Source organism: Ranitomeya variabilis, chromosome 4, assembly GCF_051348905.1.
Source record: "Ranitomeya variabilis isolate aRanVar5 chromosome 4, aRanVar5.hap1, whole genome shotgun sequence".
In the NCBI taxonomy this organism is placed as follows: Eukaryota; Metazoa; Chordata; class Amphibia; order Anura; family Dendrobatidae; genus Ranitomeya; species Ranitomeya variabilis.
This window is the reverse complement of record NC_135235.1, coordinates 543,815,432-543,836,093: the sequence shown is the minus strand read 5'-3', so window position 1 is coordinate 543,836,093 and position 20,662 is coordinate 543,815,432. Positions and strand designations below refer to the sequence as shown.

Here is a 20,662-nt window from a genome sequence, read left to right as displayed (position 1 = left end):
ATGTGGGCACCATATCCCTGTTAAAAAAAAGAATTAAAATAAAAAATAGTTATATACTCACCTTCCGTCGGCCCCCGGATCCAGCCCAGGCGTTTGCCGATGCTCCTCGCGACGCTCCAGTCCCAAGAATGCATTGTGGTCTCGCGAGATGATGATGTAGCGGTCTTTTGAGACCGCTACGTCATCATCTCGTGAGACCGCAATGCATGGACCGGAGCGTCGCAAGGAGCGTGAAAGGTGCCGGAAGGTGAGTATATAATGATTTTTTATTTTTTAAAATTGTTTTTAACATTAGATCTTTTTACTATTGATGCTGCATAGGCAGCATCAATAGTAAAAAGTTGGTCACACAGGGTTGATAGCAGCGTTAACGGAGTGCGTTACACCGCGGCATAATGCGGTCCGTTAACGCTACCATTAACCCTGTGTGAGTGCTCAGTGGAGGGGAGTATGGAGGGAGCACTGACTGCAGGGGAGTAGGGAGCAGACATTTCATTGCCTGTGCCCATCGCTTTGGTCGTTTGGCCGCAACCAATCAGCGACTTGGGATTTCCGTGACAGACAGACAGACAGAGACGGAAGTGCCCCTTAGACAATTATATAGATAGATGTAGGGCTATGTGCGGCCGATTTTATTTAATTGAAGGCTTTGTGGTGTCATATTAAATTGAAGTTTTTGTGGGGCTCACTATGCTACATGGAAGCCAATGTAGTGCCATTATACTATACAGAGACCTACAGGTGCTTCTTGCAAAATTAGAATATCATCAAAATGTAAATTTTGTTCCAATTTTTGTTTTGCCCATTCTGCAAATTCAGCGATCTGGGTCATCCTCGTTGAGATGCTGCAGCAGCTGGATTTTGTAAGGGCGCCATTTGTGAGTAGCTAATATCCGCCGAAGGCATCTTCGATGGATGGAGATCACAGATATCACAAAATGCTTCAGCCGCAGGGCAATAACTTTTGCCTACGATTTAACAGTTCTGGATTACATTTGTGATGTATGAAACATTAATTAGGCCTAAAAAAATTATTTGTGTAAAACACAGTCGGTGGACACTTATTAATTCACCCCCCATTCAAAGGAATATGAAGGTCTTCAGATCCATTTGTAGGAATCCAGATATTAAAACTACAAAACGACAATGCTTATCTTTTAGGTTGAAACAGATTATTGAAGAAATATAAACAAGTTATTCAACATTTATTTAGCCTCCCTTGACAGAACTGTAGAACCATAATCGTGCTGTATCACAATACTAGAGCAAGGGGAAAACGGAAATTCATGATGCAATAACGCAACTGGCCCACAACGAAGGTGAACTGTACACCAATGCTGGGAACAGGATAAATTGTCCAATGTCTTATGGCAGACTCCTTCAAACATAAACTACCTGCTATTGATCATCAGCGCTAAACTAAAACCAAATAGAAAACTGAAGTTTTTTATATTTAAAGTTGCCTCTGGGCCCATATGTGAATTGTGAATCGCTCTTATTACAGTCTCCAAGTTGTGGTGGTGTCATCAGAGCTTAATCTGAAATGCAGGTGGTTGGAGGAATGATGATGACCCTGAGGATTTAAAGAGTGCTTTTAAGATAGTATCAAAATCAACCTCAACTGTTGGATTTTATGCAACACTGAAGGAGGAGGAGGTTGTGTTTCTTCTAGATTCACCTTCCTTCTTTGATGGGGTGTCTCTTCATCTTAGAAGTATGGGCTGTTCTGATGTTATCACACTACAATTCAAAGGAAGATTGCATTTCATTGGTTGTCCATCTAGGTATCTGTTGTTGTATTTTTTGTAGACACCAACTGCATCGTCCTTTCCTACAAACACAACCTCTGCAACCTAGGAACTCAACAAGCAGTTGCACTTCCAGGCACCGCATACACAGAAAAGCTCCATGCTATCTCCCTCTGTGACTCTCGGATGCAAATTAGAAATGGTAATTTTTTGGCCTTCTAATGGGCTAAAGACAGACTTTTTTGGAGAGGGCCCTACTGATGAACTGGCCTCCTTTGTGACAAGTGTCTGTGACACATTGGTTAGAGCTTTTGTGTGTAATAAAGGTGTCTCGTGCTGAGTAGACATGGGAGCTGTGTATGCATCATTCTGTCCCACTTTAGTCAGAGGTAAAGTTTGCACAAGAGAAATAGATTTTCAAGACATTCACGGCCTTTTTTGCATATTGTTTGAAGCTGTGATCTTTATCTTCTTGGTGGGGATGTTGGAAAGTTCAAAGTTGTCATCAATACCACCATCGTCCTTATCTTGTCAATAGGAAATCTGTTGTTCCCCAGGGTCATGGTTAACTACGTTTATTGGCATTCCTTTAACAGTGTTTGTAACACCGGAAAAAAAAATTTTTAGGATGTGACATTTGGATATTCTTGGTAAGATGTATGAGTGAAGATGAAGAACCTTGTGCCACGGGTGTGTTGATAGTTACGGCAGGTGCACTCTGCTTTAAAATTAGTTTTAATCTAGCATTCATCACTTTGTTTAGTTTTCCTCCAACACTGATCTGCTGCTTTCTAGAATTAAGCATCTCACCAGCATCTTGCACTTTACCCTTTATAAGGACACCTACGTCTTTGACAACCTATTTCACAAGGGCATCTTATATGCCAAGCTTCAGACGCACATCTCTTACACCGATCTTCTGACGGGCATCAAACACATTCTGTTAATTGTGGACGTGGGTAAACGACTAATCATTGTAGGCTGGATTCTGGATCTCATACCTTCCATAGGCCCCGCTGTGAACAATCCTGTACGTTCCCATTCCTGCCATCACCATGCCCCTTTTCCTGATCACTTCATCCAATGACTCATCCACCATATTTCAGCAAAAAAACCTGCACCTTCCCAGCAGCATCTGTATTGGAAACCACATTATTGTTCTCAAGGATGTTTATGATGCCCGTACCCAAAAAAGTTTACACACTATGTTGATGTTTCCCCCCCCCCAGGGTGAAATATTTGTCAGCTCATACACTTAGTGTATGGATAGTACAAGTAGAGGAGACCTGCTCCTATAAAGTGGGAAAACATTTTTCCGAGGCCATCCTCTACTTTTCTTCCTTGGGTTATTGGAGTGCGTGCAAATTTGGGGCAGGCCTTGTATTCACTTCATGGGCAATCTTTATGTGACTGCAAAAAATTATAATAATGTGAACTTTGCTTTCATGTGGCCATCCAGGATGTGGACTCAAAGGCTTATTGGGGTGCATGTAACTTTGGGGCAGGGCAGGCTTTGCATTCAATGCATAGGCAAACACTATGGGAGTCCAAAAAATCAGAAAAAAATAAGCCGCACTGCCTCAAAATTAGAGCCTATAATCACCGTGACATATATCCATTAGGAATCTGACATTGGATTGGAGGTGCTTGCGTGGAAACAAAGTCTGTAGTAATAAATGACGGTAAGAAAAGAACGCCACAGCACTCACCAAGTACGCAGTTCGGGTCTTCTTTATTGAGTGACACACAAAAACATCTTCACGGCACGGGAGGTGTGAGAGAGTGCAGACACCTAACAGACGAAAGCAACGACGGCCGTTTCGCGCTGGGGGAAAGCGCTTCTACGGGTCTGTCTAAGGGGAAGTGACGCCGCAATAAGAAGGTGAGTCAAAACACACCCTCCTTCTGCGTCCACCCCCTAGGCAGGCAAAGTGCATAGTGCTAAATAAAAACAATTAAATACAAAATCAGTCATATATAGCTCAGGAATACGAACACTATGGGAGACCCACTTTCTTATAATGGGAACATTTTTTCAGGAGGCCCTCCTGTACGTCTCGTGAAAGGGGTATTGTGGTGCGTCCCAATTTTTGGAAGCCCAGCCACTCACTGCATAGGCAATAACAGTATAGGAGACCCACTGTTTAATAATAGCCCTTTAAGAATATTAATGCTGCCTGATGCACCAGTAAAAATAGGCTTTGTGACTTTGAGTCCCTCCTTCCTAAATGAAACAAGATGCGTCTCCTTATGTGCAGCGCCCCAGAGTCCTGGTCGTTGCAGTAATGTCGCTCTGCCACTAAGGGGAGTGATGGTACGTCTGATTGTACTAAAAGAGTTCACCTGACCAGGTATCACAATCACACACTACACTTCACACTCCGGCCACCAGGGGGAGCAAAAGGTCCTATCTATTAGGCCACTCCTCACACTCGGGTAAAACTGGGGGTTGGATAGGAAGTTAGACAGAAAGCTGACTTGGGAGACCCAGGGAGGACCTGTCAGGGGTGGGATCCTGACAGCGGCCTAGCACGAGATAGAACGTTACGGAGCTACGCCTGCACTTCCTTGCGGCAGCATCCTAAGAAAGGACACGAAGCGAAGTATATTGTGGAGAGGTGAGAAACGGGATCACAGAACAAGGAGATAGAACCAGGAGGAGTCCTGCCTTGAGATCGGCAACATCCTTCTGAGGCACGTAGCCGGTGGCCGGAACGCCGAGGGAGCGATTGGCTCTACGCATTACTCTGAACTACGGCAGGGCAGTTAATTCCAAGTTGGCTGTCCAACCTTTACACCTAATGAAGACAATGGAGGCAAATTGTGGGAGAGGGGCGTCTCTAGGGTCCCTATAAAATAGCTCCAGGCCTACCCCGTCATATGGGTGCGTCCTATCCATATCATCTGGGGGACGTAGAGAGAGAGAAACAGAAACATACACGACAGTTGTGAGGACTATCCCGTGGTGCTCAGCAGGGAGGTACTACAACACACAGGCACTAGTAGGAAGGCTACTGATTTCCACCTGCAAAGGGAACTCTGGATGTGCCTTCGGACCGGCCGGACTCAGCCAGCCCTGTTAGCAGTGCTCTGGATTGTGGATGCCGAAGCCTTCAGTAAAAAGGTAAAGAGACTGCAACCCTGTGTCCTCGTCATTTACTGCGACTTACACCATCACCATCTATCTTACTGGGAAGCCCTGGGGACATACTTCACCTGTGGGAAGGTACACCATCTAGCTGCCATAACATCACCCCAGCGGACCCCTAAGCAGCGTCGGTCACCCTGACCTAACACCACAGGTGGCGTCATGAACACTTGACAAACTACACCTTTAATTGGGCGCCCCTTAGCAGGGTCACGGACCGGGTCGGGCCACCGTGACATCCCCAGAACCGAGACAGAAGGGACCCGGTTCCGAGTACCCCACTGCCCTGCGCATGGGGGCGATCCATATGTGTCACACACCACATGGCCAGCTAGGGTTGTTAAATGTTACAGTGATATTTCCCAGTGAATGCATTTGTAGTGGTTAAAAGCAATGCTAAAGTTAAAAAAACGCATCAAAAACGCTACGTGTGAACATAGCCCAAGTGGTGGAGGTACTTTTTTTGTTGGGGTCCTTTATTTTGCCTTGCATGCAAATTATTACCCTGGAAAGGATCTTTCTTAACAGATTTCCCAGGAAAATCCATTTTGATTTCGCTTTTGTATGTTTTTTGGTGTGTCTGTAAAAATGGAGTGAAACTCTGACAACATTGGAGTCAGAAATGCTTCCAGGGGCGATCCCCATGATGCTCACATGTCATTTGAGCAGTGTTTCCATCATTTTCAGATGTTTTTAGACCTTAAAAGGACCCCCGGGAGGATCACGGCAAAAATGCTCTGGTTTCCCATAGACTTACATTTGGCTTGTTGCTCGGGTCGAGTACCTGAGTATTCCAATTTTCTCGACCCGAGCAACCAGCACCCGAGCATGTTAATGCTCGCCCATCACTATTAACGACCAGATACTTATTTTCCAACATAACTGGCAAAAAAAATCTTGTCAAATTAGACAAGGTGATTTTCTGGATTTGTTTCTCATTTTGCCTCTCATTGTTGTGGTCTACCTATGATGTCAATTACAGGCCTCTCTCATATTTTTAAGTGGGAGAACTTGCACAATTAGTCGCTGACTAAATACTTTTTTTCCCTACTATATACCAGGATGGGGGATATACAGTGGGGAAAATAAGTATCTGATACACTGCCTATTTTTTGCCACCTACAAGAGATGTAGAGGTCTGTCATTTTTATCGTAGGTACACTTCAACTGTGAGAGACAGAATCTAAAAAAATCCAAAAATCACATTGTATGATTTTTAGTTAATTAATTTTATTGCATCAATTAAGTATTTGATAAATAGTAAAACAGAGCTTATTATTTGTTACAGAAACCTTTGTTGTAATTATAGAGGTGAGATGTTTCCTGTAGTTCTTGACCAAGTTTGCACACACTGCAGCAGGGATTGGGGCCCCCTCCTCCATACAGATCTTCTCCAGATTTTTCAGGTTTTGGGGCCGCCGCTGTGCAACATTGAGTTTCAGCTCCCTCCAAAGATTTTCTATTGGGTTCAGGTCTGGAGACTGGCTAGGCCACTCCAGGACCCTGAAATGCTTCTTATGGAGCCACTCCTTAGTTGCTCTGGCTGTGTGTTTCGGGTCACTGTTATGCTGGGAGACCCAGCCATGACCCATCTTTAATGTTCTTACTGAGGGAAGGAGGTTGTAGGAAAAAAATGTCGCAAAACATGACCCCTTCAATCCTCCCATCTGTATGGTATAGGAGTCCTCTTCCCTTTGCAGAAAAGCATCCCCAAAGTTTAATGTTTCCCCCCACCATGCTTCACAGTTGGGATGGTGTTCTTGGGGTTGTACTCATTCTTCTTCTTCCTCCAAACACGGCAAGTGGAGTCGATACCAAAAAGTTCTAGTTTGGTCTTATCTGATCACATAACCTTCTCCCATGCCTCCTCTGTATTAACCCGATGGTCATTGGTGAACTTCAAATGGGCCTGAACATGTTCTGGCGTTAGCAGGGGGACCTTGCGTGCCATGCAGGATTTTAATCCATGACAGCATAGTATGTTACTAACAGTAATGTTTGAAACTGTGGTTCCATTTTCTAATAATTGTGAAATATATATATTCAATAGTTGTTGCCTTCTCACCATCCCAGCCTTGTACAGGTGTACAATTTGGTGTCCTTAGACAGCTCTTTGGTTTTGGCCATGGTGGACAGGTTGGAGTGTAATTGTATGAACAGGTGTCTTTTATACAGAGAACAACTTCAAGCAGGTGCAATTAATACAGGTAATGAGTGCAGAGTAGGAGGACTTCTTAAAGAAAAACTAACAGGTCTGTGAGAGCAGGAAATCTTGCTGGTTGGTCGGTGATCATACTCTAGTTACGCTGCTGTGGAGTAATGAAACATACAGATCATATAGATATGCTGCATTAGACGCAGAAGATTAAGGAGGTTTTTCCAAACTCAATGTGATGCCATATGGCTGGGGAATGATCCCGGGACCTCAGCGCTGACTCTGCGTCTCCTTCACTGCGGCTCATCTGCCAGCTCCTTTCAGGTGAATGAGGTTTTGCTGCTGTAGAGGGAAAACGGTGAAAGTTCCCAAAGGTCAGACCCCATCGATCACAAAGCAACGACCCATCCGAAATTCATCAGCACTTTATAAGAGAATGTACCCCTCAAGGACACAGCCGAATATGGGGCTTAATTACAGAGCAGATACTGGATGTACTTCACAGCCGGCATCTGCCTGTAACAACCTGAGCTGACAGCAGTGACCTGAGCTGACAGCAGCGACCTGAGCAGACAGCAGTGACCTGAGCAGACAGCAGTGACCTGAGCTGACAGCAGTGGCCTGAGCAGACAGCGGTGACCCGAGCCGACAACTGCATTTATACTGAGCTATCACCAGTGACCGTGACCGCAGGGTGGAAATGAGTCACAATAGCAGTCAGAGGAACGGCGAGGGCGGCCATCTTGGTACTCCTGTGAAGTTCATCCACATTAATCATGTAAACTAAACACTGCATTACTATGGGATTACTATATATATAAAATAAGCAGTGAAGCGATCGCAGGTTCACGTGCCCTAAGGGGACATAAAAAAATAAAGTAAAAAAGAAAAAAGTTTTAAAAATAAAGAAAAAATGTTAAATCGCCCCTTTTCCTAGTTAAAAAAAGTAAAAAAGAAACATTTTTGGTCTCGTCTTGTCTGTAAAAGTCCCAACTATCGAAATCCAAAAAAATGATTTACACCTCACATTAAATAGCGAAAAAAAATTGAAAATCCAGATTTGCCATATTATGGCGTTACCAAACTGCTCCAGTAATAAATAACATGGTTTTGTGTCGCCATTTTCTGACACCCATCATTTGTTTCATGTTCCTGTTGATGAATCTGGGCGAGGCTCGTGTTCTTCTTGCCGACCTGTGGGCTTTATTGTTTTCATCTTTTTTAATGGATTTTTGGGGAGGTAAAATGAAAAAAAAAAAAAATTCTGCCGTTTCTGTTATCTTTGCTGTTCCGCATTTGCTGTAGGTTTTAATACACTTCTATTTGCATAGATCAGACTTTTTGCCAGTGTGTTGATACTAAAGATATATATATTTTTTTCAGTCTTTTTTTTGTGTATTGACAAATGGGAGGAGGCAATTTAAAAGGATGTTTATATTTATATATATATAATTTTCTTTCACATTCTTGTTTTGTTTCCGTTAGGGGACTTGAACCTGTGATCGCTTTCCCTCTTGTGCTATACACTACAGCAGTAACCAGAGATGATAATAATATGATCTGGTGACACTGATAGCAGCGGAGCGTTTATTACAATGGGATCCAGTCTACACAATCCCTCTCCTGTCCTGACCGTCCGCTACAATGTATCAGTGCAGGGAAAATCTATCAGTTTGGACTTGATTTCCCTTACAGAGGATTGTCCAGACACAATTGTACCAAATCCTCAGCTGTGCTAGTATTAATGACATGGACACTTTTAGGTATAATTTTGTTTGCAAACTTAAATCAGGCATTTTGGACTAAATATAAATATATAGAAATATTTTTGCAATAACGTTTCATAGACAAGTTGGCTTTTATGGGTTGTTTCCTTTGCTTTGCTGGTTGAGAAATGAGGTAACTGAGAATCCATCATTGAGCTCATCCTGACCTCCTCTGTGCTGATTTAGGGCCACAGACCAGCAGTAAAGTTGGGCTGAGCTCTGATGCCGTCATAAATCATCTGAGATATAGAAGAGCTGGAAACCCCACATGATACGGAGCGCACTGGGTGACCCTGAAGGTAACGCATTCTGCTGCCACCAAGGTGCTGGGAGACAAAGAGCCGGTTAAGGCCGAACACAGCAAAATGTGACAGGATTTTACAGCAATATACATGTATTTAAAGGGATTGTCCGGTCTTAAGGTAAAAGTCTGTAGTTATCCATGTGACTATGTAACTGCAGACTAGTAAATCCTCACATCATGTAGACTGCGTTCTGCCGGGATTTCTCTCAGCCCAGAGATGGCAGAAGACCCCTCATGTGTACAGGACTTGTGACCCCCCATCCACAAGAAGCAGCAGTGCTTCATCCTCCAGGTACATGAGGGTCCCATCACTGAGATCCGCATGTACCGGCCATGATGTCATCTCCATGGATACGACATAAGTGTGACAGACCAGAAGACCCCTGTAAGGGAGAGCTCAGACGTGGGGGACTGATGTGGGTGTGAGGAGCAGATCCCCCCCATATTCAGAGATTATCGTACATGAGGGCTCATTTCATGTCAGGAGAAAACTGTGTGAGGAGAAAATAAATCAGTTTTCTTACAATATAAAATAATGTCCTCCTGCCCTTGCTCATGTCTTTGGAAACGGGGGAAGAAATCCTAATCACCCGGTATTATTTATTCCCTGATCTTTGGGATGGGGAACCTTCCTGTGCCCCCCTCCATCCTATAGGAGCCAGGATCAGCGCCATTACTGGCAGCAGGTAAGGAGCCAATCACACTGCACGGCTTCTACTTCCTGCTCTAAGCCCCGCCCATCTCCCATAGGCTCTGCCTTCCCTGGAGATCTCCGTGACAACCCTTGTGTGGCTACAGTGACAGGCCATGCCCCCGAGGATTCCAATCAGTGCGGATGTCTCCATATTGCTGAGTACAGTGACGCGGCTGAGGGGCGGAGCCAGCAGCGAAATGAGCGCTCCCCGCAGTGACAGGAGCAGGTGTGTGTGCAGCCAGGTCCGCTCTGCTTGTGGAGCCACAGCGGAGCGTGTTGTGGTGTGTGAGCCCCGGCTGTATATATAGTACAGAGTATATATATATATATATATATATATATATATATATATATACATACAGGTGACGGGGGGTGTGCAGTCCTAGAGGGGTCCGCTCTGACAATTCATCACATCTGCTCCATTGTGTTCTGTTTATTCTGCGGTGACACCGAATAGATGGATTTATTATCTCTTCAAAAGAAATGCAGGTTAACCCCTTCCTGACAGGGAGAGTATTTCTGTTTTCTCCCATAAAAGCTTTGATGAATCGGAGCTATAACGTTATTATTTTCAGTCCCCATCACCGTATGAGGCTGATTCTTGCGGGACGAGTTGTACTTATTAACCCCTTAACTCCAGATGTATTTTCATTTTTGCGGTTTCGTTTTTTGCTCCCCTTCTTCCCAGAGTCATAACTTTTTTATTTTTTGGTCAATATGGCTATGTGATGGCTTTTTGTTTGCGGAACAATTTGTGCTTTTGAATGACACCATTGGCTTTAATATGTTGTGTACTGGAAAACAGGAAAAAAAATTCCAACTGCGGTGAAATTGCAAAAAAAGTGCAATCCCACAGTTGTTTTTTTTTTTTCTTTAGCATGTTCACTAAATGCTAAAACTGACCTGCCATTGTGATTCTCCAGGTCATTACGAGTTCATACACACCAAACATGCCTCAGTTCTTTTTTATCTAAGTGGTGAAAAAAATGTCAAACCTTGTAAAAAAAATTGCGCCATTTTGTGATACCCGTAGCATGTCCACTTTTTGTGTTCTCAGGTTGGATGAGGGCTTTTTTTTTGCGTGCCGAGCTGACAGTTTTATGGATACCATTTTGGTGCAGATACGATTTTTTGATTCATTTTAATGCAATGCCACGGCGACCAAAAAAACATAATTTTGTCGTTTTGACTTGTTTTCTCGCTTCGCCGTTTAGCGATTACGTTAATCCTTTTTTTGATTGATAGATCGGGTGATTCTGAACACGGTGATACCAAATATGTGTATGTTTGATTTTTTTTTTTATTGCTTTATTTTGAATGGGGTGAAAGGGGGGTGATTTGAACTTTTATTTTTTAAATTTTTTTTTTATATTTTAAAAAACTTTCTTTTTACTTTTTGCATGCTTCAATAGTCTCAATGGGAGGCTAGAAGCTGCCATAGCCCAATCGGTTCTGCTACATAGAGGCGATGATCAGATCACCTCTATATAGCAGATATACTGACTTGCTATGAGCGCCGACCACTGGGTGGCGCTCACAGCAAGCCAATACTGACAACCATAGAGGTCTCCAGGAGACCTGAGGTTGTCATGCCAACACATCGGTGACCCGCGATCACGTGTGGTGTCCGTATTTCCGTCCCAATGGCCGGAAGCGCGATTTAAATGCTGCTGTTAGAGTTTGACAGTGGCATTTAACTGGGTAATAGCCGCGGGGGGGTCGCGATTCCACCCGCGGATATTGCGGACACCTGTCAGCTGTTCAAAACAGCTGACATGTCTCTAGAAAGATGTGGGCTCACCGCCGGAGCCCACATCAATGGGAGGGATACCAACATCGGCGTAAATGTACGCCCAATGTCGGTAGGGGGTTAATGCAATGTTGCGGCAACCAAAAAAACTTAATTCTAGCGTTTTGAGTTTTTTCTCATTATGCTGTTTAGAGATTGGGTTAATTCTTTTTTTATATTGATACATCGGGCGATTCTTAACTTGGCGATACCAAATAAAGTGGGGAAAAAAGTAATTAGTTCAAACAGGTGCTATTATTACAGGTAATGAGAGGAGGACAGAGGAGCCTCTTAAAGAAGAAGTTACAGGTCTGTGAGAGCCAGAAATCTTGCATGTTTTTAGGTGCAAAAAAGAAAAGAATGTCCAGCTTCACCAAATCCGTAAAAAAGAGTTTTTAAGAGTTTCATCTTGTCATGATTAAGGGAGCTTAGTCTCCAGAAACGCGTTGAGATTCTTACCCATATGGCTCGTGCTGAAGTCTGTATCCTCTATGCTTAAAAGTTTGTGAATAAAGAAAACTCTTTTTTACGGATTCGGTGAAGCTGGACATTCTTTTCTTTTTTGGATTCTATACGCCTGGACTCAGCGGGTCCGTGCTTCCGAAGATTGGTTTATGCATCACGGGTGAGCTGGTTTATATTCCTTCTTTCTATGTTTTTAGGTGACCAAATACTTATTTTCCACCATATTTTGCAAAATAAATCTTGCCAAATCAGACAAGGTGATTTTCTGGAATTGTTTTCTCATTTTGACTCTCACAATTGTGGTCTACCTATTATGTAAATTACAGACCTCTCTCATCTTTTTAAGTGGGAAAACTTGTACAATTGGTCGCTGACTAAATACTTTTTTCCCCACTGTATGTGTATATTTGATTTTTTGTATTGTTTTATTTTCAATGGGACAAAAGGGGGGTGATTTGAACTTTTATATTTTTTAAATATTTTGAAGAAATTTTTTTTTCACTTTTGGCATGCTTCAATAGTCTCTATGGGAATCTAGAAGATGCTATAACCCGATCGGCTCTGCTACATACAGGCGGTGATCAGATCTCCAGTATATAGCAGAATTGCTCACTTGCTATGAGCGCCGACCACCGAGCAAAGCTCATAGCAATCCAGCATTGACAACCATAGAGGTCTGCTGGAGAACTTTGGTTATCATGCCGATGCATCGGTAACCTGCGATCACTTGACAGTGTCACAATGGGCGGGATTTCTGGTGCGTTTGCGGGAAGCTCGCATTAAATGCTGCTGTCACAGTATGACAATGGCATTTAACTAGTTTACAGCCACGGGTGAATCGCGATACCACCTGCGTCTGTTAGAGGCTCATGTCAGCTGTTCAAAACAGCTGACATGTGCCGGAAAAGATGTGGGTTCAGCGCCAGAGCTCACAACAAGGGGAGGGAGTCCGACATCGGCGTATTATTATGCCCGATGTCGGAAAGGGTTAATGACACCATTCACTGTACCCCATAATGTGCTGGAAAATGGGAAAAATCCAAGTGAGGTGAAATGGCAAAAAAAACATAATTCTGCCGGTGGTTTCTCTTTTACCTTTCTCTCTTTTTCACCAAATTTAAACAAATATTTGCCTAATTCATCACTTTTAAAAACATAAAAACTTTGTAGAAAAAACTCCGGTTTCTGTCGCTATTTTCTGACCCTAATTTTCTGGGAGCTTGGTTTTTTTTATGGGGCTCACAGGATATTTTAGTGGCACCAATTTGGGTCCATGCGGCGTTTTCATGTCTTTTTATTAATTTTTGGGGCTTTTTGATTTTTTTTCTTTGTCCGTTATCTCGATATAAATAATTTGATATTTTTCAAGGTCAGACTTTTACGGACGCGGCGATACCAAATGTGCTGAGTCTTTACATTGTTTTCATTTCTTTATTTTTGGATCGGGAGAAACATACGATACGATACGATACACTTTATTGATCCCTTGGGAAATTATGGTATCACAGCAGCACAACTTAAATCATAAAAATCATAAATGAATTACTTAATTGACATGACCGTGGAGTTGACAGAAGAACATTATACATTATACATTAGAATAGGACATACACAACGAGTGAACTGAAATGTAGAGAAATAAAGTAGACATTCACCTTGATGATTTAACCCTAATGTTATTGTTGTATATTTCCATAGCAGTTGGCACAAACGATTTCCTAAATTTTTCCTTCTAACACCTCAGAAGTGTTAGCCGGTTACTGAAGGTACTCTTCTGTCATAGCTCATATAATGGATGTGCATTATTGTTCATGATTGCCATACACTTTTTCAGAGTTCTTCTCTCCACTACCTCCTCAAAAGAGTCCAGATTGCAGCCGACAGCAGAGCTTGCCTTTTTGATAAGCTTATTCAGCTTATTAGCATCAGAGGCCCGCACACTACTACCCCAGCATATGATTGCAAAAAAGATGGCACTTGCCACCACAGACTGGTAGAACATTTCTAACATTTTGCTGCACACATTAAAAGACCTCAGTTTCCTTAGGAAATACAATCTGCTCATCCCCTTCTTGTAGACAAACTCTGAGTGGCATCTCCAGTCCAGTTTGCTATCCAAATGGACCCCCAAATATTTGTAACTCTCCACCTGCTCTACCTCCTGACCAGCAATAGTGATCGGTAAGCATTCCATCTTTTTCCTGCTATAGTTGGCCACCAACTCCTTAGTTTTCTTAACATTTAGTTATAGATAGTTACCATTGCACCAATCCACAAAATTCGACACCACCCTTCTGTATTCCTCATCCCCCTGATCTCCCCTAATACATCCCACAACCACGGAGTCATCCGAAAATTTTTGAAGGTGGCAAAGATCAGATTTATACTGAAAGTCCGATGTATACAGTGTGAATAGAAAGGGCACAAGCACCGTTCCCTGGGGGGGCACCTACACTGCTCAATAATCTGCTTGACACAACTGCTCCCATCTGTACAAACTGTGGCCGATCTGATAGGTAGTCAGTTATCCAATTTCTCATCCCCTCCTCAACCTTCATATCAGTCATCTTTTTGTGTAGTAAAAGTGGCTGCAGGGAGTTAAATGCACTCGAGAAATCGAAGAACTCGCACCATGGTTCCATCAATCTCCAGAAATGAATGTACACTATGTAACAGAGAAAGAATAGCATCATCCACCCCCAATCTATGTCGGTAAGCAAACTGAAGGGGATCGATAAAAGCATTGACCCTTGGTCTTAAGTGAGCAAGCACTAATCTTTCCAAGGCCTTCATAGCGTGAGATGTTAAGGCTACAGGACGATAGTCATTTAGGGTTGCAGGAGAAGAAGTCTTGGGTACCGGCACCAGACAGGAAGTTTTCCATAACACAGGTACCCTCTGTGTTTTTAGACTTCCATTAAATAGGAGTGTAAAGACAGTACACAGCTGGTCTGCACACACTTTAAGGACACGTGGACTGAGTCCATCAGGTCCTGCAGCTTTACCAATGTTAAGTCCTTAAACTGCCTCCTCACATCATTTTCGGATACTCTAAAATTAGCACAAATTGGCACAAAAACAGGATAAAAATAACATAGTAATAATTAATGATAAAATTCTAGTTTTGTCTCCTACATAACAGAAAGCATTCACTATAACAGATAGAACAAGGTTCTCCTAAGGGGCTAAGAAAAGAATTAAGAAATACTTAAAAATATGTTTAAAAATAAAAACCATAAAAGTGTGAATCACCCCTTCTATATCCATTGTATCAGTGACCCCTGAATGTATATTTGTAATGGGGGCACACGCTGGTCACTAATGTATATTCTCAGTGCAGCGCAGGGTACACTGTGGGGAATAATATACTCATGTGCACAGTGGGGCGCATAGTTACATTCGGTGATACACTGGCAGCATTTTTTATTCTTTTCCCTTATATATGTAACGATGTTTTTCAGGAGTGCGTTGATCTTCTGAAAAGTGCGGAGCAGCAGAGACCTGGACGGCAAACTCTACAAAGATGAGTCATGGCTGGAAGTCGTCATGAAAGACTGGACTAGGTAAAAAAGAGAAGAAAGAGAGCGGCTCCAGTGTATAAACTGGAGGGTTATGTTGGGGCCAATATATTATGATAAAATCTGTGTGAGGAACATTGTATTAAACTAAGGCTCATGTGGGACTCATTGTATTAAAGGGAAAGCTATGTGGTGCCTATTATACTTTTAGGGGGCTATGTGGGGCCTTTTATAATAATAGGAGGGCTATGTGGGGCTCATTATAATAAATGGAGCGTTATGTGAGGCCTAATATAATAAAGAAAGGGCTATGTGGGGCCAAATATAATATTAGGAGGGGTATGCGGGGCTCATTATAATAAATGGATGGCTATGTGGGGCCAATTATATTAAACTGAGGCTCTTGTGGGGCCCATTATATTAAATGGAGTGTTACGTGAGGCTCCCCAAAAATAAATGGGGCCTATTATAATATTAGGAGGGCTATGTGGTGCTCAGTATAATAAATAGAGAGCTATGTGGGGCCCATTATATTAAATAAAGGGATATAAGGTTCCCATTATATTAAATGAAGAATTATATGGGGACCATTATAATAAAAGGAAGGATATGTGGGGCCCAATATATTAAATAGATGGATATTTGGGGCCCATTAGATTAAAAGGAAGGATATGTGGAGCCCATTATACTAAAAGGACAGTTATGTGGGGCCCATTATATGACATGGAAAGATATGTCTGGCCCGTTATATTAAATGAAGAATTATGTGGGTCCCATTATATTAAATGGAAGGCTATTTTGGCTCCAATATGTTAATTTAAAGGGAATCTGTCACCTACTTTTCGTATATAAACATCGGCCACCGCCATCAGGGGCTTATCTACAGCGTTCTGTAATGATGCAGATAAGCCCCGGATGTAACCTAAAAGATAAGAAGAACAAGTTAGATTATACTCTTCCAGGGGCGGTCCGGAGCAGTCCAGGTCCGATGGACGTTGCAGGTCCGGGTCTGGCGCCTCCCATCTTCATACGATGTCGTCATCCTCCTTGCTTCGTGTCGCGGCTCCTGCGCAGGTGTACTGATTTGCCCTGTTGAGGGCTGAGTAAAGTACTGCAGTGCGCTGGCGCTGCGCCTCTCTGACCTTTCCCGGCGCCTTCGCACTGCAGTACTTTTACCGCACCGGACCGCCCCTGGGTGAGTATAATCTAACTTGTTTTTCTTATCTTTCATTACAGAATGCTGTAGATAAGCCCCTAATGGCAGTGGCTGCAGCTTACATGCAAAAAATGAGGTGACAGATTCCCTTTAAAAAAAGAGCTATGTGGGGTCAAATATGTTTAATGAATAGGCTATGTTTGGCCCATGATATTAAATAGAGGGCTATGTTGCCCCCATTAAATTTAATGAAAGGCTATGTGGGTCCAATTACCGTACATTAATTGGAAGGCTATGTTGGCCCATTGCAGCAAATTAAGAATTATGTGGGTCCATTATATTAATTGGAAGCTATGTGAGGCCCATTATATTAATTGGAGTGTTATGTGGGTTCCATTATATTAAAAAAGAGCTATGTGGGGTCAAATAAGTTTAAGGATAAGGCTATGTTTTGCCCATTATATTAAATAGAGGGCTATGTTGCCCCCATTAAATTCAATGAAAGGCTATGAGGCTATGTGGGTCCAATTACATTAAATGGAAGGCTATGTTGGGCCCATTGTAGCAAATTAAGAATTATGTGGGGTCCATTATATTAATTGGATGCTATGTGAGGCCCATTATATTAAATGGAAGGCTATATGGGGCCCATTTTATTAAATAGAATGCTATGTGCTGCCCATAATATTAAATGGAAGGCTTTGTAGCAACAATTATATTAAATTAAGAAGGCTATGTGTGGCCCATCAAATTAAATAAAAGGCTATGTGGGGCCCAATAGATTAAATGGAAGGCTATGTGGGGCCTATTAAAATACATTAAATGGAAGGCTATGTGGTGCCCATTTTATTAAATGGATGGATATATAGTCCCCATTATATTAAATGAAGAACTAGTGTATGTGAGGCCCAGAATATTAAACTGAAGGTTATGTAGGGCCTAATGGCCTAATAGCCATAAAGGCTATGTGGAATCTGTTATATTAATTGGAAGGCTATGTGGGGCCAAATATATTAAAATAAGAATTATATGGGTCCCATTATATTAATTGGAAGGCTACGTGGTGCCCAATTTATTAAAAGTATGGTTATGTGGGAGCCATTATATTAAATAGAAGACTACTTTGGACCCAATATGTTAATTGGGAGTCTATGTGGGACCAATTATATTAATCAGAGAGTTATGTGGGGTCCAATAAATTAAATGCAAGGCTATGTGGGGGCCAAAAAATGTAATAAAAGGCTATGTGGGACTTATTGTATTATTTGGAAGGTTATGTGGGGCCCAATAAATTAAATAGAGGGCTATGTGGGACCAATTATTAAATAGATAGCTATATAAGGCCCAGTATATTAAATGGAAGGTTATGTGTGCTACGGTAGCACACAAACGGGAAACAATGTGCTCTAGTGGCACCCCAACGGTAAAGGGTGTGCTCCGATGGCACCCTTAATGGTAAACGGTGTGTTCTGGTGGCATCCCAGAGGCCAAGGTTGTGCTCCGGTGGCACGCCAACGACAAAGAGTGTGCTTCGGTGTCAGACTAATGGCAAAGAGTGTGCTTCCATGGCAGGCCAACGGCAAAGGGTTTGCTCCGGTGGCAGACCAACGGGAAATGGTGTGCTCCGGTGGCAGGCCAACGATAAAAGGTGTGCTTCAGTGGCAGGCCATCGTTAAAGGGTGTGCTTCGGTGGCAGGCCAACGACAAAGGGTGTGCTTCGGTGGCAGATCAACGGCAAAGAGTGTGCTCCGGTGGCACACCAACGGTAAAAGGTGTGCTTCAGTGGCAGGCCAACGACAAAGGGTTTGCTTCGGTGGCAGATCAACGGCAAAGGGTGTGCTCCGATGGCAGGCCAACGGGAAATGGTGTGCTCCGGTGGCAGGCCAACGATAAAAGGTGTGCTTCAGTGGCAGGCCAACGGTAAAGGGTTTGCTCCGGTGGCAGATCAACGGGAAACGGTGTGCTCCGGTGGCAGGCCAACGGCAAAGAGTGTGCTCCGGTGGCACACCAACGGTAAAAGGTGTGCTTCAGTGGCAGGCCAACGACAAAGGGTTTGCTTCGGTGGCAGATCAACGGCAAAGGGTGTGCTCCGATGGCAGGCCAACGGCAAAGGGTTTGCTCCGGTGGCAGATCAACGGGAAACGGTGTGCTCCGTTGGCAGGCCAACGGCAAAAAGTGTACTCCGGTGGCACACCAACGGTAAAAGGTGTGCTTCGGTGGCACATCAATGGCAAAAAAGTCAAACAACGCACCCCGGTGGCAAAATAGCCTAAGATGGGTGCCCCGGTGGTAAGCAATAAGGCCAAAGAGTGCACCCCGGTGGCAAAATAGCCTAAGATGGGCGTCCCGATGGTAAGCAATAAGGCCAAAGAGTGCACCCTGGTGGCAAAATAGCCTAAGATGGGCACCCCGGTGGTAAGCAATAAGGCCAAAGCGTGCACCCCGGTGGCAAAATAGCCTAAGATGGGCGCCCCGGTGGTAAGCAATAAGGCCAAAGAGTGCACCCCGGTGGCAAAATAGCCTAAGATGGGCATCCCGGTGGTAAGCAATAAGGCCAAAGTGTGCACCCCGGTGGCAAAATAGCCTAAGATGGGCGTCCAGGTGGTAAACAATAAGGCCAAACAGTGCACCCTGGTGGCAAAATAGCCTAAGATGGGCGCCCCGGTGGTAAGCAATAAGGCCAAAGCATGCACCCCGGTGGCAAAATAGCCTAAGATGGGCGCCCCGGTGGTAAGCAATAAGGCCAAAGAGTGCACCCCGGTGGCACCCCAACAGTAAAAGGTGTGCTCCGGTGGCACCCCAACGGTAAAGGGTGTGCTCTGATGGCACCCCAACGGTAAAGGGTGTGCTCCGGTGGCACCCCAATGGTAAAAGGTGTGCTCCGATGGCACCCCAATGGTAAACAGTGTGTTCTGGTGGCATCCCAGAGGCCAAGGCTGTGCTCCGGTGGCACGCCAACAACAAAGAGTGCTTCGGTGGCAGTCTAATGGCAAAGAGTGTGCTTCGATGGCAGGCCAACGGCAAAGGGTTTGCTCCTGTGGCAGACCAATCGGAAACGGTGTGCTTCGGTGGCAGGCCAACGGCAAAGAGTGTGCTCCGGTGGCACACCAACGGTAAAAGGTGTGCTTCAGTGGCAGGCCATAGTTAAAGGGTGTGCTTCGGTGGCAGGCCAACGGCAAAGGGTGTGCTTCGGTGGCAGATCAACGGCAAAGGGTGTGCTCCGATGGCAGGCCAACGGTAAAGTGTTTGCTCCGGTGGCAGATCAACGGGAAATGGTGTGCTCCGGTGGCAGGCCAACGGCAAAGAGTGTGCTCCGGTGGCACACCAACGGTAAAAGGTGTGCTCCAGTGGCAGGCCATTGTTAAAGGGTGTGCTTCGGTGGCAGGCCAACGACAAAGGGTTTGCTTCAGTGGCAGATCAACGGCAAAGGGTGTGCTCCGATGGCAGGCCAACGGCAAAGGGTCTGCTCCGGTGGCAGATCAACGGGAAACGGTGTGCTCCGGTGGCAGGCCAACGGGAAAAAAGTGTGCTCCGGTGGCACACCAACGGTAAAAGGTGTTCTTCGGTGGTACATCAATGGCAAAAAAGTCAGAGTGCGCCCCGGTGGCAAAATAGCCTAAGATGGGTGCCCCGGTGGTAAGCAATAAGGCCAAAGAGTGCACCCCGGTGGCAAAATAGCCTAAGATGGGTGCCCCGGCGGTAAGCAATAAGGCCAAAGAGTGCACCTCGGTGGCAAAATAGCCTAAGATGGGCGTCCCGGTGGTAAGCAATAAGGCCAAAGAGTGCACCCTGGTGGCAAAATAGCCTAAGATGGGCGCCCCGTTGGTAAGCAATAAGGCCAAAGCGTGCACTACGGTGGCAAAATAGCCTAAGATGGGCGCCCCGGTGGTAAGCAATAAGGCCAAAGAGTGCACCCCGG

The 20,662-nt window shown here is 44.2% G+C and overlaps 1 long non-coding RNA gene and 1 pseudogene across 1 annotated transcript in view; one reads left to right on the top strand and one right to left on the bottom strand.

The window, feature by feature from the left end:
• Window positions 1-1,526: 1,526 nt before the first annotated feature.
• LOC143769137 (polymerase delta-interacting protein 3 pseudogene) lies at window positions 1,527-2,747 on the bottom strand (annotated as a pseudogene).
• A 7,173-nt stretch (window positions 2,748-9,920) lies between these two features.
• The window catches only part of LOC143769138 (uncharacterized), a 30,298-nt gene continuing 19,556 nt past the window's right edge, over window positions 9,921-20,662 (top strand). The window contains exons 1-2 of the long non-coding RNA XR_013214225.1: window positions 9,921-10,041; window positions 15,531-15,632. This is a non-coding gene — a long non-coding RNA (uncharacterized LOC143769138). The remainder of the gene's footprint in view (window positions 10,042-15,530; window positions 15,633-20,662) is intronic.